This window comes from Ptychodera flava, chromosome 6 (assembly GCF_041260155.1).
Source record: "Ptychodera flava strain L36383 chromosome 6, AS_Pfla_20210202, whole genome shotgun sequence".
Taxonomy (NCBI): domain Eukaryota; kingdom Metazoa; phylum Hemichordata; class Enteropneusta; family Ptychoderidae; genus Ptychodera; species Ptychodera flava.
The window spans coordinates 1,790,648-1,808,172 of NC_091933.1; the positions used below are offsets into that span (position 1 = coordinate 1,790,648).

The 17,525-nt window shown below is 37.8% G+C and overlaps 1 long non-coding RNA gene across 3 annotated transcripts in view; it reads left to right on the plus strand.

The window, feature by feature from the left end:
* Nucleotides 1-17,525, plus strand: part of LOC139134571 (uncharacterized) — a 60,912-nt gene that overhangs the window by 34,577 nt on the left and 8,810 nt on the right. For 2 of the 3 annotated variants that reach the window (XR_011552813.1, XR_011552816.1), the window contains 2 exons: nt 12,344-12,474; nt 12,817-13,498. This is a non-coding gene — a long non-coding RNA (uncharacterized lncRNA). Of the gene's footprint in view, nt 1-11,104; nt 11,151-12,343; nt 12,475-12,816; nt 13,499-17,525 lie in introns of those variants that run through there. The other variant, XR_011552815.1, reaches the window with a different exon arrangement.

Sequence of the window (17,525 nt, forward strand, 5' to 3'; positions counted from 1 at the left end):
ATAGAATATTAAAACTTTTTTTACAAACAATGTCGTCTACTTTGTGTAAATACCGTCTGGAAACCCCATTGTTGTGATGATTATGATTATTAATAAATTACGATTATGATTAATAAAATCATATTTTACACATTGTAATCTGCTTATGTGAACAACCCTCTTGAAACCCTTATATAGTTTCACAATCTATGCCAAAATATACAAGTGACACCATTGCCCAGGTTCAGTCTACGGCGAGAGTTACTACACAGTGCACTGTGAAATCTTTGTGGTCAAAACGTATTTCAACTACGTTTTAGAAGTACATTTTGCTTCCATTAAGGGCCTTATGCTTTCATGGGCAATGAATTTCAATTTAACCGGTCTTCAGAGTCGGAAACACAAACATTGAACACGATTCATCGAAGTTCCGTGCGCATTTAATAGCGAGATCATTGCTTTAAAGGTACATGTGTAATATAATACGATAAACAAAGTTGCATTTGTAAAATGTATCAGTGTGTATAGTTGATATAGTTGTACACGTTGACATTTCAAACAGCGTTTCATCATTTAAATGTGTCGTTTCAATATGCCTTCAGGAATTTTAATACTGCGATCGGAATTTTCACTAGGAGAGAAAAATTTTGATATTCTGTGTCAGCTCTAGTAATGATCATTTCAGGTGAGTGTGATCAACTTTAAATAGCGTCGTAAATAGCGCCCAGTTAATACCGTTCAAGATTACTATCTGTGTCAGAAGGATCTGTCCCAGTGGAATCGTGCCATATAAAATTGTTTTATAGTGACTTTATGCGGCGTTTATCGCACTGTAAAGCTAGAGATGATTAAAAAATTATCAAAATGCCCTGGAAAAAGAAAGTGATATGTTGAAATTTTGGCATTCTGAGGAATATTTGGGTCACCTTCATGCTTTTGGAAAAATAAATACAAGACCATATAGGGACACGTTTGGCTAAATAAAAGTGTAAGACGCAATGAACCATTTATCGTTACCATAAATGACCCATAATAAAACGAATGGGGTCACATTCGGCAACTTGCGGGTGGCAGCGTGAGACGACGTTATGAGTGTAACCCCTTGTAACACTCAGTACGCAGAATTTCCTATCAGTTGTCTGGGCAACAAAGAAGATCGACAAGATGGAACGATAATAGACTATGGACATATCTTCTACAGCTTGATGTGGTCGTTGGCTACCGCTCAGTAAATGTTTAACCAACCAGGGAAACCACTATTATCCGATTTCCCCCTTTTTTCGGTGCAATCGCCTCCAACATCCTTGTATCATGTGACCTAAGACAATAAAGTCATATTTAAGAGACATTTCAAGGTGTTGTGTTTCGTCAAAAACTGTAAGGTCAACACTACCAAAGGGAAGAATGTTTAGAAATTGTGATGGATCGGTCTAACGACATTCATAATGTGTTATTGACAGAATACATCTACTAATAATTATGATCGTAGAGACTCTTTAAACAATATAAACCCCCCCCCCCCCGTATAACACGTAAATGAAATTTCCCACCAATTAAAACACTTCGCTTCAAGGAAAGCAAAAATTCCGCCAACCGTTTTTTGTCTTGTTTTAACTAGATTGTTTTGTCTGTTTGTTTCTTAAGGTTCCAAGACAAGAAATTGACCTTTTTAATCTAACAATTCTCTGGTGGTTAATAAGCTCAGAACCCCCGTAAATTACACATTTTCTGAAAGCCTAGATATAGGGGAACATTTTGGTTATCATAGTGTGACCATTGTTTGCATAATTATTACGTGACAGGTAATTTGCATAACATTTCAAAAATCGGTTTTCCCTATGTTTTGTCTCAGTTCTTCAAAATATCTGACTCAAATTGCTGGAATGCAAGCTGTCACAACGCTCTTCCAAAGTGTGTCTCAGATTTTTTATATCTTGCTTAGTTTTTTGGAGCACAATTTTAAAGAAATCAACAAGGGTTAAATTCACCGCTCTGGAAGTTTATCTGGCATAAAAATTGTTTAAGAAGGTTTAAAAAATTCTGAGACACCTTTTTGTGTTCCCCTATATCTAGGCTTTCCGAAAATATATAAATTACGATTGTTTTGAGCTTATTAACCACTAGAGAATTGTTAGCTTAAAAGGTCAATTTTTAAAACAGTATGCAAGAACGATAACAGGTCCGGGCCATTTCAGCCAAAACACTTGTTTAAGCTTTGTCCTGGGAAATAGCTGGGTCATATAGTCCAAGCGCATCGGGATATTTGCAAATTTGCATCTCTAAAGGATCAAATGTTTTCACATTCGGTTATGAACGCGAGTAACTCACTGACAGCTGACTGGTAAGGCAATGACGGTACTTTTTACGTTGGTTCTGACAATGTTCTGTCTGCTGAGGACAGCGTACATGGTCGATCAGCGGAATAGACCGTCAAACACAGGAGATTGGTGTGTATGGGAACGTCCAAAGAGTCAACACTGCAGACAAGTTTTTCAATTGGTAAACTATAGGATCAGCAAGTAAAACATTATTACAGTAAACGGTGTATAGTCAAATGACCGAAAATTTGGAAACTTCTTGTAGTCCCTTATGATCAATACATTTTAAAATATAAATATTTCAATAATGAAAGTTTTGAAGACGACCACGTGACGACGTAACAAAGTAAGCAGACGGCAACGATGAACTTTACTGCCTTTCAGACAATCAAACTGCGGTTTTAAACACCTTGATTAAAATTTGCATGATCACTCTCCCAATAAAATGTCATTACGGTTACCTGATTAATAATGTCGAATCAATGTTTTCTTCGTCTTGTTAGGGTAACATGCCTACAAGGAAGTAGAACTTGTTCCCGTGGTTGAAACTAGACTTTACTTCACTATTAACTTCGTAACTTTGCTCCCTGACCACCAAAATTCTGTTACCGTCTCTACATGTACAAAACAGTTCTCTTAATATGACAGGGAATGTTGATTAAGATATAAAACCTGTTAAGTCGATGAAGTGTCACTTTAATTTTGCTTGATTTTTTCGGTTTTTGCTTGGTTGTGTCGTGGTTTGGCGTTTTGCTGGGTTCTTCAACCGATGTTGTCAACGGAAATGAAGTACCTGCTTAGATTCATTGATCAGTACTCTATTCGCCGTCAGATTACGTCTTCTTGTTACCAAGTTCGGCAACTGAAAATTTTACGCCTTCTTTGAAGACATTCAATGTAATATAGCGTTTTACAAGTAAAAAGTGTTTAAAATTCTGCTTTAAACCAATTTCACCAATTGAAATACTTTTACTTGCTGACTTCATCTTTTATTTTTTCAGCGACTGCAGAAAAAAAAAACTTTTAACGTCGAGCAACTTTTACATTGAATTGTAGAAAAATGAAATAATATGTGGCAACCATAAAACTTCACATTGCCACAGAAGTGTCACCAGTATCAGCGTTGACATGACATAAAGAACACAACCTCATCTCACCAATTTAACATTGGCGAATTTGGTCTGTAATATCAGTATATTAATCTGTGCATTTTTTATGAAGATATATAACTTTAACTTTCTCCTTGCTTTGATTGTTCAGTAGTATCATGGACCAGGAATTTACATGTGTGTTCAAGAAAGAAATCCGAAATTAAAGGTTTGGAGAGATCGAATATGGTTTTGAAACTTAGGATACAAATGTACATCCTCTGTTTCAAAGATAATGTCAATTTATTCTCGGCATTTTTAGGGAAAGTAAGTACGGCGCAATAACTCTGATCAGTTTTTGATTTTGTCAGCGATGATGAAACAATTGTAATCCATTCATAGAACGTTAAAGCCATGTACAATATTATCAGAGATGCTCTATAGAGACATGCCAAAAGTTCAATTAAATTACATTAATATTAAAGATTCGCTTTTTTAAAAAAATGGTTTTTACTACAGAAAATGCAGACAATAATGATCAGCATTGAAAGAAAAAAACTAATTCAAAAATATGTTTTTTAAACTGTTTACGTTAAATAGTCTACTAAAAAAAAGAGAAATATGGAATCAGAAAGCATTCTATACTCAACGGACTTACAACGTGTTTTGACTTTACTGTATGTATGTGTTGGCGTAAATTTAGAGACATCAGCTGAGCAAACCACTGATCATCTGAATTTGACCTTAGGAATCAAAGTCATGAAAACACCAAGTACCATAAATGATACACAACAGTCTGTGCAATTCCTGTTAAACAGTCACGTGATACGGACAAGAAAGGAACTATGGGCTATTACTTCTCGGATATGATGTGTAGGTGTTATCCAGAACTGTCTGAATGCAATGAACCCTGCTAAATATCAAACTTCACACCCACAGACAAAGACAGCATGACATATATGAAACACAGTTCACTTAATAATTGAGTTTGCATATTTTTGAATGTTCAAGCAAGAGTCTGGGAGAAATACTATAGCTTTTAGCTTTCCTATATGATGGGCTGGGATCAACGCAAAACATGAATGTTTTGCGTTGGTCTGTATAGGCAGGTCATTATTTGCAGAAATGAGTGACAGAGACTACATTATATTGAATGTAGCAGTTCAATCTACTTCAGTTAGAGCAGCTTGCATTCACATATAACTTGTTAGGTACTTTGCGACGCACCTGTAAGGTATAGATCTGAGCGTGAATCATGTTTGTTTAAAGTTTTATATGCATTGCATCTATCAAACTATTTGATTTGAACACGTGACAACATAGTCGAAGTAATGATTCAGTCATTCAGTCCTTCTTGTCAAAACTTAAAGGGAGTTAGGCATTTCAAAATTACTGAATTCAAAATTTACATAAATCTAACCATTCCAGGATGTGTTGAATATCCTATCGTACGGAATCCAAATATCTGCTGTGTACAGAATTCTACTGTCACAGTGGTTTAAATATCCCGTCCAGCCATTCAAAGCTCTATTGGCTTTTAATTAATGATATATTTTCTAAATGTTCTTGCCGGGGTAGTATTACAATTTTCGTTCCTACAAAAATAGTGATTATAATATGGAAAGGTGCAGCTCTTGTCCCTACATTTGGTTTTTGTGATGTTTTTACTGGCACAGAAGGGATGGAACTTTAATGTATGTTTACAAGTTGCGATCGCGCGAGAAGAGATAAATTAAGGCCGAGGAAAGTTTTCCTGCAATGACGTCAGCGGATTTATGTCTGGTGTCGGTTTGACTAGATTGATGGAAACACTTGATTAATGAGAAGGGTTTAGTCAATGATGGTTCAGCGTCATTTGTTAGAAGTGCCATGGGATTCAGACTATATCGTGTCGATATCGCTTCATCTGATACCAAGGATGACGGCACAAGATTGAAATCTCGGCTTGTAATAATTGCCTCAATTAAGTGAGGTTAACGTCAGTAACACATCATTTGCGTACCCTCCTCAAAGAATAGATAAAATATCGCATTTCAATGAAAGCTCGACTTTTATGTCATCTGTGTTTTGGGGTTGCTTCTTGAAAATCAGAGACCGGAGCACGACCGTCGCTTTTCCGCATAAATAGAGCTTTTGATGACGATAATATCACCGCGTCAAGCCTTCGCTTTGGCTTTATTCGTGTGTGACCATAGGAGCAAAGGCTGCCACGTCTCTAGGGGCAACGAGTACCGCGTCATCAAGCGTGTGATCTCACTTGTGTGCATCGCTTGAAAGTGAGAATAGACGCGTCGACAATTTAGCACAACTGATAACATGAAGCTCTCCTTTACAGTAACGCCGTAGAGTCCTTGAAGCCGAAAAAAAAACGCGGACAAAGGCAGAATGTGTTTGTTCTCATCTCTCGGATAACGATGTCTCTTAATCTGACCTCCTGCCATCACCTATGGCGAACATGCGGATACGAGTCAAACATCAGAAAATGTCTCGTACAACAGTTACTATACTCATGATACTTATATCGTGCGTAGAGAGTATTTCCGTGTGTCTTCCGGTGATGTTTCGGTCATTAGAGGTCGTCGACACCATAGGGTGTCTTTCCGCTTCGATACAAATGATACACATGACAAATTAATTTTAACCATAGAGCATTTAATCTTCTTTGGTTTTCCTTTCTTCTTCGTCAAATGCCATATATGACATAGGCGGAATACGTGTGTTGTAGCGGCAATAACTATCATAAAATTGCCGAAACCTTTACTGAATGAGACATCGACGGAAAATACAATTTCCTGTTTTCTAACTGTAGAGTCGTGAAAACAATTGTCTTACAGCGTATCTCCTCACCTTGCAACGCTAATAATGATTTGAGGGCTAAAAAGAATTTTCATCGGCATTGCTCTTGATACAAAGGATGCAGAATTAAGTCCACATAAGAGTTTACTGTTATATTTTAATGAAAGGGAGGAATTACAGCTTCATTGTTTATCACTTGCTCCTCTGTGGATATTTTGTGTAGAGGCAGTGCCATACAAAGCGTTCAGTGAAACGTGAATACCGAGGCATATCGCACAATCACATAAGCTTATAGGTGCTAGCTTTTATGTTATCGGAAAGGAATTCACCGAAGTGCCTTCGATATTGAAAAAGGACTGCCACAGCGTTCTCTTATCTCTTTTCATTGCCGACTTTTGATACATTATCGAAGGAAATATCATTACTGAGTTCTTGGTTCTCGCTGATTTTAGTCCAACACTCTCTAAATCCATTTACTCCAAGACCGTATCGCTACCATGCACATCATCTTAGCACATGCAAAACTACTTCGCCCACAATTTATCATATATTAAACATCGTGAGGTAAAGCCGTGTAGGCACTACAATATGACGTAATTATCGGCATGGCTTAAAACCAGATTACCCTCTGCACATGCTATAGGGGATGTTAAACGAAAACAAAGAAACTGGTCAAGTTCGTGTGATATTCACAGGATTACACTTACATTACTAGAAATTTGTATCATTACCTTAAACAACGCTCAACCTCTTCCTTCTATACAAGCGATGTTGAGGTTTACAGAGAGTTGACCACGCAAATAGTCTAAGGACGATGCTGTGCAGACTGTGCGCTATTCTGTGTCGTCTGATTCTAGCAAATGTGACGTGTCATCTCGGCTCGACTACACGTTACACACGACTCAGTTTTATTGAAACTCACTTGAAGGAGCGGGCATATAAGATGAATCTTGCCATCGCTACTAACCATGCTAACTTAATCAAGAAAAAAGTACCAGACGTGTAAACTGCGTAAAGCTACCGACGCTTAGGTTACGTCTATAATGACAGCGATGAATGAAAACTTGGAATCTAATCATTTTATTGCGTCTTTAGGTTCTGTTGACCTTTCGTGGCGTTTGGCAATGTGTGACTCTATAGTAGTAAGTTTGTTGGTTTGTTGTTGTAAAACACTGCCATCAATCGAAAGGAAAGCAAGCAAGCAAGCAAGCAAAAGGCTAGTCGAGTGGAATGATTCTTGAATTTTACATACAACAGTGAAATATTGGGCTTTTGTGACTTTTTAATTGCAATAGCCTCCATCTGATGCTCATGTTGGTATACTTTTATTGATTCCAGCAATGTAATAACTGTTACGATACTGAATATTTCAAGGAGCATCTGGTAAGTTAAAGATGTTTACGATGTATTAACAATTTTATTAGATCACTTAGGCGGAGGAGACCGTTTATATATTAATCAATATTTTAGACCATGTCCGTAGGTTGATGCAATTTTTGAATAAAAATGTCTTGTCATCGCTCATAACTCTTATGATCGCAGCCATGATACACTATCTTGCAAACAGAGCGGTTTGGATATGACGTGTATACTTGGAAAGTGCCTGTATTGAAAGCACAGAACGTCCATACGCAGGACTTCGTTGCCCCCTACACATCATGATGTTATGTGGCAACAAATAGTACGCATGCTCATTGAAGACGCGTGATTATCTTCCAATGCATTGGATGTGGCGTTCTGAAAGGAAGTTTTGAAGTTTCTTATAAGCCATCCATACGGTCAGCCCACTTAAAATTGGTGTAGTCACCCCTAAATTAAAGAAAATATTGCCCATATATCAGTATGAGTAAATTATGTGTAGGCATACAAGAAAATGATGATAGGAATGCCACTGTTTTGAGAAATTTTAACAAGTTGTGACAGAAAGCGCAGAGGTGGTGATGTGGAACAAAACCCTCGTCTGATCAGATATTTCAGCCATGTAAACAAGCCTCTGTGACAGAAGATCATATCAGCCATGTCGTTGGATTGTAAGGATATACTTGAAGTACTTACCAGAATTGGTATATATTTATTTATAATATTTATTTCAGTTTATCTCTCTCATCTATCTGACTCGATGTGATGGACCTCAGCTAGCTATCGTAATCAAGTTATAGCGCATGCGTGAGAATCAGCCAAGTGTTGTGACGTAGTATCTGGTGTTTAGAGGATGCACATACAAAGGGAAGACATGGTGACATCAAGAGAATTTTCCTTTATTAATCCATGCACAACACAATATCAATGATCGTCCAGCTGAGTGAGATGGCTAATTAGTTCAAATATTAATTAAAGATAATACAACAGTTAATAAACTTGAGAACAAATTTGAGCGACCTGTTGACAGATCAGACAAAACTGTCAGTACCACAATAAAGTGTACAGAGATAAAGATTAAACCTTAAGATGTCATTGGCCGGGGTTTTGGAGTCAAACGTCAGAGTTGACACATTCTTAACACATACCTGATGTCTCTGTTTATGCGTAATCCTAAAATTTGTCAAAAGATAAAGAATTAAATAGTGTGTGTGTGACGTACCATGTACATGTGACCTCGTTCTAGGTTTTCCGTTGTGAATGCTTTTATTGACGTGAAATGCGCACGAGGCTATTGTCAAGCCTTTCTCGGGTACAACGATTAGCACGTCAACAACTAAAATGTATAACCGTATCAAGTTTACCATTTGCGTAATCTACAATACTTTGCAGTCTTCATACGATTGAACAAGTAGTGCCGCTTTATCTGCTGTCAACATCTTTGAAAACAGCGTCCTTTTTTTCAGCTTGACACCGCCCCTTGTGGAATGATTTTGTTAAGTATGCTTGGCGTGAAGCCAATGCCGTATATAACTGTAACACAAATGGTCAAAATGTTAGACAGCTATTCCTACGAAAAACTTGACTGACTTTTAAGTGTCAGTTTCGTCGGGTAGTTTCGTTTCCTGTCTCCCAGGAACTTCGAATACTTCCTGTTTGCAGTGAAACATTGTGTATAACATATACTGTTATCATCAGTGTCCAATATTAAGGACTTCAGTTGAAATCAATATTTTCGATGGAAAACGGAGAGAAACTGTCATTTTCTGTTCGAGTGTTGCCAATACTACATTTTATACTCCGCGCATGCTCTGTTTTGTTTTGTTTTGGTTTTTTTTCCGAACACAAGCAAATTAGTAATGTTATTTTTCTGTGAACGAAAAACCAAACGGCGGAATTTCCGTTTAGTGCAGTATCGCTCTTCAAAACCAAGCAACACATTCTGTTTGTGACTGGGTGAAGTGCACAATTACGGTAGGGTCAAAGTTCAACAAACCTATGCCCATTGTGTATCTAGATGGGAAAATGTTTGATAGATATCAAAATATTTATTTATTTTAAAGGGGTTTCGTCTAAACTTCCCTAGCATTTCAGATAAAATGGGAAATAAATTAAGTGGGTTTTACTCACAGATTACCAAGGCAACCTAAACAATAATATTTCTCATATTTTCATTCCGAGATGGTTAATAATTACACTGAATTATAAATTATTCATACATAAGCTAACATTTGCTAGAAAATATTTCAAAACATTGGCGAGTTTGAGTTTTAGAATTCAGAGAAATGCAGTGGAACAACTTCCATCGCTTGGTACAAATATATTGTAAATTGATCACAAGTTCTCTGTCTGAACAAGAGTGATGTATCAGACGAACTCAATCATGCATTGTTACAAAATCTATACACAACATTCCCCTTGTAACGACACCACGGTACTCAACGGAATGCAAAGAGTCGTGTCAGTGGGACTTCAATTCTAAAGATAAGCTTGTACCTTGGTTTTCAGATATGTAGTAGTCATGTCAGGTAGCTTGTAAGCTCATAATCATGGTACAATAACACCATATACATGTATAAATAGACCAAATTCGTAATATATGAGCAGCAGCGTAACATAGATATGAAATCAGCTCTTTCCTTTCCAATTTTTACAGAAATTCCAATCGAGCTATAAGTGATCCATTGTTGCGCAATGGCGTTCTGAAGCAAGATGTTTTTTCTCATCGAAAGATTTGTAGTTGTCAAATGGAATTTTCAAATAGTAAAGACATCCAGTCATGCGCATTGAGATCCCATGTGACACACGACCTTTCTGTTAACTTTGAAATGATAGGAAATGGTATTTACTCGGTAAATGCTGACGGAAATCCTCTGATCATGTTTCGTTTCCTGAGTGTTAATACCAAGATTGATAAACCTATAAATCTATGTGCATCCAGCGACCGTAAACCGTGAAAAGATCATACGACCATATATCATGACAGAATTACCAACCTACATTAGGAGAGGGTCAATATTTCATGGCTACTTGAATGACGATATCCCGATTCATATGAATAGAAGCTTGCAAATCTCCCTACTACAACAAATTTCCGACTTATTTTGCACACGTCAGTAAAAAGTAGACACTTTGGGAAGTGGTGATGTTCAGTCTGATTAAACTGCGCAAGTGATAGAAGTTGAAAAAGTAAGAAGATGTGTCAAAATCAAACTGCTTTTACGAGTGAGACAGCAAGCACATTTCTCTATTTATGCAATACCCGTGGACGAAAATTGCCACTTTTTTTTTACTCTATGAAGCTTCAGAAATCTGACTAGTGTCTCAATATCAGACGTAAAGTCGCTATCATTCTATGTTTCTCGCTACTTGAGTCAATATCTCGATGTGTCTCTCTTTAGGATTTGTACCTGAACTCCAACCTTTGCTGACATTGCAGTCTTTCCACCGTGTCCTAAAACATTTCATTGAAGAATTTCCGTCACTCACTGCACTGTACAGGATTTCAAACTAAATGAAAATGCCATTATAGTCGACCTTTCAGTTCCATGTTTTGTTTTTTTTCAGCCTTTCAGGCACTTTAGATGGAAAAAGTGAACTGGCTTTAAAGGTAATATAAAAATGTTGAGAGAGTGAAGAATGATCTCTCCACCGAAAATGTGCCTTTTATTCTGTCAGGTGTTCATCCATTAGGTCTATCTTTCTGGTCATTGCAAATTTTTACGATACAATTTGTCAATAACAGATAGGGAGAAGCCATTTTCCATTCCATTATCATGGCTGACCGCTTTACTCAAATCGTTGCTGACTTCGGAGATATCTCTAGAATATGTCCGGAGCACTGTGATATAATTAAATAGTATGCATGTTATGCAAATAAACCTCTTCCCCGGTACATGCTTTAAATTGTAATTTTCTCCTGGTTTGCCGATCTGGTTTTTACAATTTCCAAGTTGTTATATTTCGTTTAATCAGAGAGTGCACGGGAAGACGAAAATTTGCATGCATATACACTAAAAACCCAAGTTGGCTTTCCCACTTACTGATTTTGTCATCGTACAAGTCCAGTCAACATCTCAATAAGTTTTTGTTCCGCTGTAGTAATTTTTTGTTTGTGTGGTTTCATCGATATAAGTTTTTGTACGATTGAAAAAGTCTAACCTTCAGTTGAGTGGAAATAGTATAAGTGTACGAAGAGTTGAATGCGAACGTACAAAGAAATGCACATCTTTTCCGTAGAGTAACCCTGTCCAGAATGATAATGCAGTGTACAATGTTCTAGATTCCAACAAAAGATGCAACGAAAGTTAGACACTTCCTTGAAATGATAATCAACTTGAATATTCGTGGCTTGCTTCAGTTCCCTGGAACACATATTTGCATTTATGTCCCGTACTGCCACATTTTTCTGTGTCCCGTAACTGTGGTACAACACCTACAGGTCCTTTACGAACATCGGTGTAATTGATGGCTCAATAAGCAATGTATATCGTTCCTTTCATTCTAACAATCGTTATTTATCCTGAATGGTTCAACATTTGAGATGCCTGAAATCAACATGATAAACATTTAGGACACCCTGCTCATCGAACACCTATTAAGTTGCGATAAAGTGACAAACACGTCATAGTCTTGAGAAAATTGTCGGAATAGAGCAGCGAACCCGATGTGCAATGATGCTGTTGATGTGTTGCCGCATTTTATCTGATGTCAACATCGGGAATTATGTGTGCCTGTATCCATCACGGAATAATGTCTGTTGTTATCTCTTCAAAGTAATCCCTCACTCTTCCTTTCTTTCAGATGTCTGTGTACCATCCTCTTCAGATTAGGATACAGCCAAGGATTTAGAAATGGGGAAACTATGACACGACTTTACAGTGTGACTGCTTCGAAAATAGACACATTGAAACTTAGCGGCTATGCCTCGACAGGTATTTGTTACCAACAGTTTATTCATAAAACATGCCATAAATCAGAACACTCGCAATTTTTCAGCATTGCGTGGTAAATTCTGCATGTGGGTATGTAGGGCCACATGTTTCTACGGCCACGATTTGATCAAATCACAAATGTGAATCTTTAAAGAAGCAACTTCTTCGCTGCTCTGTGATATTCTCAGTGCATGTTATCCGGATAATCCCATCCTGTGGATAAGATTGGAAAGGAAATGCGAACAGAACGACTACCTGTAGACAGATTTATTACTACCGATCAGGAGACGGAGCGTAAAAGACCAGACCGAGATATCATGTTACTATTTTTTATTTCTGCAGTTAAATTGACAAGTTTATATTATGAAGACATACTGTATTTGGTAGAATAACGTTGTGAGGGCAGCCTGAACATCCAGCCGATAGAACAAAGTTGTGAAGACATCCCGTATATAGATACCATCCCGTGGACAGAAAAAATATTTTACAGAGAACAGTATTTTAATAGAATAGTAATTACTCCTTTCGGCGTATTTTCATGCCATTTTTATGGTGGAGGGGGGTCACACGTTTCGAGCCAGCCAAGGGGTTGAAGAGGGTTTTAAAATTTACGTCAACTTTTCAATTATGTATTAATTAGTTTGTTGGCATACTTGTTATTTTCACTTAAATGTTTCCATGGAAACTCTGAGACTTACTTTCCTTTTATCGATTACTTTGTTTTGCATTTTATAATAAAAGTGTCATTTTTGTCATGAGATATTGTGCATCTTCATACTCTGGTCAGTTGAGTTACATTACTTTGGATCATCAATTAAATCATAAATTGTGATGTTATCATTTTAGGATCAATAGCATAAGTAAAGACAAAGAACAGATATTTGGTGCCTGGGAACGGAAGTACCATTAAACCAGACATGTTAGCTTAAGAATCTGGTCTGACCACTACAACACTGGACTTTCCGATACGAAGTTATGGTTAGTCCGTTACCATGGTACCATCACGGTTCCTCATTTTGAATCTGTAAGTCTAGTTGAAGTCTTAGAGCACGATTTTTGAAATGTACTGAGCAACTTGTCGACAGAAATAGTAAATAGTATATATCCTTCCAACAACACCATTATTCAGTCGTTATGAAGTGTGAGTAATATTGGTATGTTAAACACGTGATACTCCAAGGCAGGAAGTTGGTCAAGCTATAGGTTACAAGTGCGTGGTGTGACCTGATTTCCATTGAAGCTGTGAAGAGTGCATGTCCTGGGGGATCACAGGAAGTCGCTGACCACTAGAGAGTTGATATTACATCATTTTTCTGGAATGTTAAAACTAGACCTTCAGTTGAACCACGACCACGTTGATTAGTGTATCACTGGGAAGGAAGTATATCTCCAAGTCCTAGGGAAAGTAAACTCCAAGTCCTAGGAAAGTAAACTCCAAATCCTAGGGAAAGTAAAGTCAAAGTCCTAGGGAAAGTAAACTCCAAGTCCTAGGAAAGTAAACTCCAAATCCTAGGGAAAGTAAAGTCAAAGTCCTAGGGAAAGTAATCTCAAAGTCCTAGGGAAAGTAAACTCCAAATCCTAGGGAAAGTAAACTCCAAGTCCTAGGGAAAGTAAACTCCAAGTCCTAGGGAAAGTAAACTCCAAGTTCTAGGGAAAGTAAACTCCAAATCCTAGGGAAAGTAAAATCAAAGTCCTAGGGAAAGTAATCTCAAAGTCCTAGGGAAAGTAAACTCCAAATCCTAGGGAAAGTAAGCTCCAAGTCCTAGGGAAAGTAAACTCAAAGTCCTAGGGAAAGTAAACTCCAAGTTCTAGGGAAAGTAAACTTTAAGTCCTAGGGAAAGTAAACTCCAAATCCTAGGGAAAGTAAACTCAAAGGTCATAGGGAAATAACCTTGTTTTCATGAAACTTGAAACAACAGTCTCAACAGAGAAAAACACAGTCCCTCCACTGAAACTGTGGGACTGTGAGAGAAAGCATGGGTTTAAAGTTTGGACACAAAACGGTACTTGAGATTTATTTCAATAGTCCTACAAAGTTTGTCAAACTATTCAAACTGACTGACTGTCCTTGTGAAGCCAATTTCAGGAAAATGCCGACTCACAACAACGCACCTACTGTAGAAGCACGCAAGAGCTTTCAAAGTGAAGGAGTTCCTAAACTTTTTTAAATAACCTTTCGGGCGTCCGAGCCCGGGTCTGTAACCACCATAGATGCAATAATCTCCCTAAGTGTAATATTACTCACAATTACAAACCCGCTTGGCAATATGATGATATTATCTGCCACGGTGTACGACTTAAACCATCAATTTTGAACTAAGGGATAGTCATGGCTACAGGTATTTAGTTCTGAGAAAAAAACCAAAACGTAATCACGTGGCAATCTGACATTTTACAGTTCTACGAATCTCATCTGTGTTTTGATAATCACAGGAAGCTGAAACCGAGAGCAATTCAAGAAAATTTATTACTAGTAAAAAATGTTAGTAAATGTTACAGGGGTATCGTTCTACGTATATTTCAAATTTCTAGATAGTCATGGTAATTAGTGAAACTGATGTTGCTGATGTTGGCCAAAATGAAAATGCGCCATGTATGTATTTTGATTCGTGTCGTGTATAAACTTCCGCGTATCTGCGTCATCTATTTGTAAAGCCGTAATGAGTGTCTGAATGTATAAAAATGGAGTTTGAAGTTTTATCCAGTAGAGTTACTTGTGGCCTTTTAAAAAGTACTGTAGCTTCGCGCTCACTGCGTTTGCAGACTTTACTTTGCAAAGAGACGTATTTGAAAGCATATGTAATGCAAATCAATTCGCGTAACTTACGCACTTGATTTTGCTCAGGGACAAAAACTTCAGTCAAAGTCATTCAACTACTGAATGTACACTCGTGAGTACAATGGTCAAATATACATAACGCTACATGCGCCCACTCGTATCGTCGTCCGGTCTGGACGGCTTAGGTCGGCGTTGCATAGTCTTGTTTCGCGGGACGGTCCCTGCAAGAGGAAATACCCTTGCATTGACGAGCGAAGTTGACTCGTAATAGCAATATCATGTCGCTGTGTAATAATATGGTGAAAGTTCACGGACTTGTCGATTGTGTCGTCTAAAATAAATAATAAATACTAAACTGAAATATTTGAAGAGTTATCGTGTACTATAATTTCATAAAAACACTTAAAGGATCGAATCCTAGCCGAAAATTGAAGGCACACATGCTTATTTGCATCAACTCCTTACGGCTTACTTGACGGAACAGTCGAGAGAATCACGGTAGTAGAGTGCGTTCTTACACCGTAAAAATACAAATATTCAATGCAAGTTTAGCATTTTAATAATTTGGTTAAACCGGTTACATTTGGACTGGAAATGCGTGGTAGAGCTACCAATAGCGGCCTTGTAGAATGGCGGTGGTGCTTCACGATCACTCCGCTCTGTAAAAAAAAACAAACAAACAAACAAATAAACACTGGAAAATCTTAGTTTCCATATCTCTGTTCTTTTTTGCAATAAGCTTATTAGTCTCCAATCTCCCCGCTAGGAATTTCACAAATACCATATTTGCTTCAGTTCGTAGCCCTCAACTTTCCTGTTGACTTTGTGATGCTCAATTCCTCCCCCCCCCCCCCCCCCCCCCCCCCCCCCCCCAATAGCCGGTCAAAGTTATGGACTTTGTAAGTCAGAACTGCAGCCAGAACACCAGAGATATCAGAATTTACGCTTTGTATGCGAGGCCGTTTTTTTTTTTTTTTTTTTTTTTTTTTTTTTTTTTTTGCATCCCGTCCCATCATGATTGAAGGCAACAGGATAGCCAAATGGTGACAGCAATAAAGGCCTGGACAATTGTAAATTTGGCGAGACACTGGGACGAAATTTGACCAGCTGTTTGATCGATGAGTGGACGGGTGGGAAGGTTAAAGGTTATCATTCTAACTGCTCCAACTGTACTGAAACGCCGAGCGACGCGTCATTTGGGCGAGTTCCCACGAAACGAGTAATATTCCATCACATTTATGGTTTTATGCGAGCAGCAGAGAACCAACCCCTGCCAAGCATAACGATATGCATGACTCATTGTAATGTAATCGTGGACGGTTAATTGCACAGACCTCAATCTGGTGCGGCAGGTTACAATAACCATTGCCTCTCGTTTCCCATGTAAGCCTGAGATTTCTGCAGGCAGATGAGTCTTTTACATGAACCCATATGTCATGAAGGCGTAGGAGACCAACCGACGACGATGGTGGGTTGTATTCGCAGTCAGATCAAAATTTACAGATGATTCAGAGTAGGAAGACGTGGAAATGTCAATAACTTCAAATTTCCTCTAAGAAGCCCTATTGTTAATTTATATACTGAAACTTTACTGAAGTTGAACCTCTGAAATCGAAAAAATCCGGAACTTTTGTCCCTTTTTGGTATTTTTGGCCCAATTAATGTCGCCTTTTGCCTTGACGCAGTGACTGGTTCAAGTTTCGCGAAAAGAGGGCGCTGTTGTATGGCTCCCATTATTGGACGAGCAGACGGTGGCACCTAGGTTTGTTCCGCAAAAAATTCACAACACTCCATCCACATCTGAGATATTTCAACAAAGAGACACACCCGTATTATGAGAAATGTGGGAGAAAAAATAAACAGAATGCACCCCTTTAAATTTATATAATTTCGGAGTGGAATAATTGAAAATACAGTTGCAACCATGTCAATAGAGCAATGAGGTCGTCTTGTCACATCAAATGTAATCTATAATTTTCTTTTCATGATTCCATATTAAAATTCGCATTTTAAATTTTCCACTAACATGGCTGTACATCTCAGAAAATTAACCACATTTTAAAGGGGAATTTCAGTCCTTTCACAGATCAACTTTTGCAAAACATTACTCCTGTTTTGTGTTTTTCATGGATCTTGATGATGAACAAAACTCCCACTACAAAAAGAGTTCAGATTTTTTCAAATGCCCCCCTAGCAAACTTACAATGAGTTAAAGACCCCCCTTCTGACTTGCTATAATTTTGAAATACTGCTAAAAGGGATGGAACAGAAA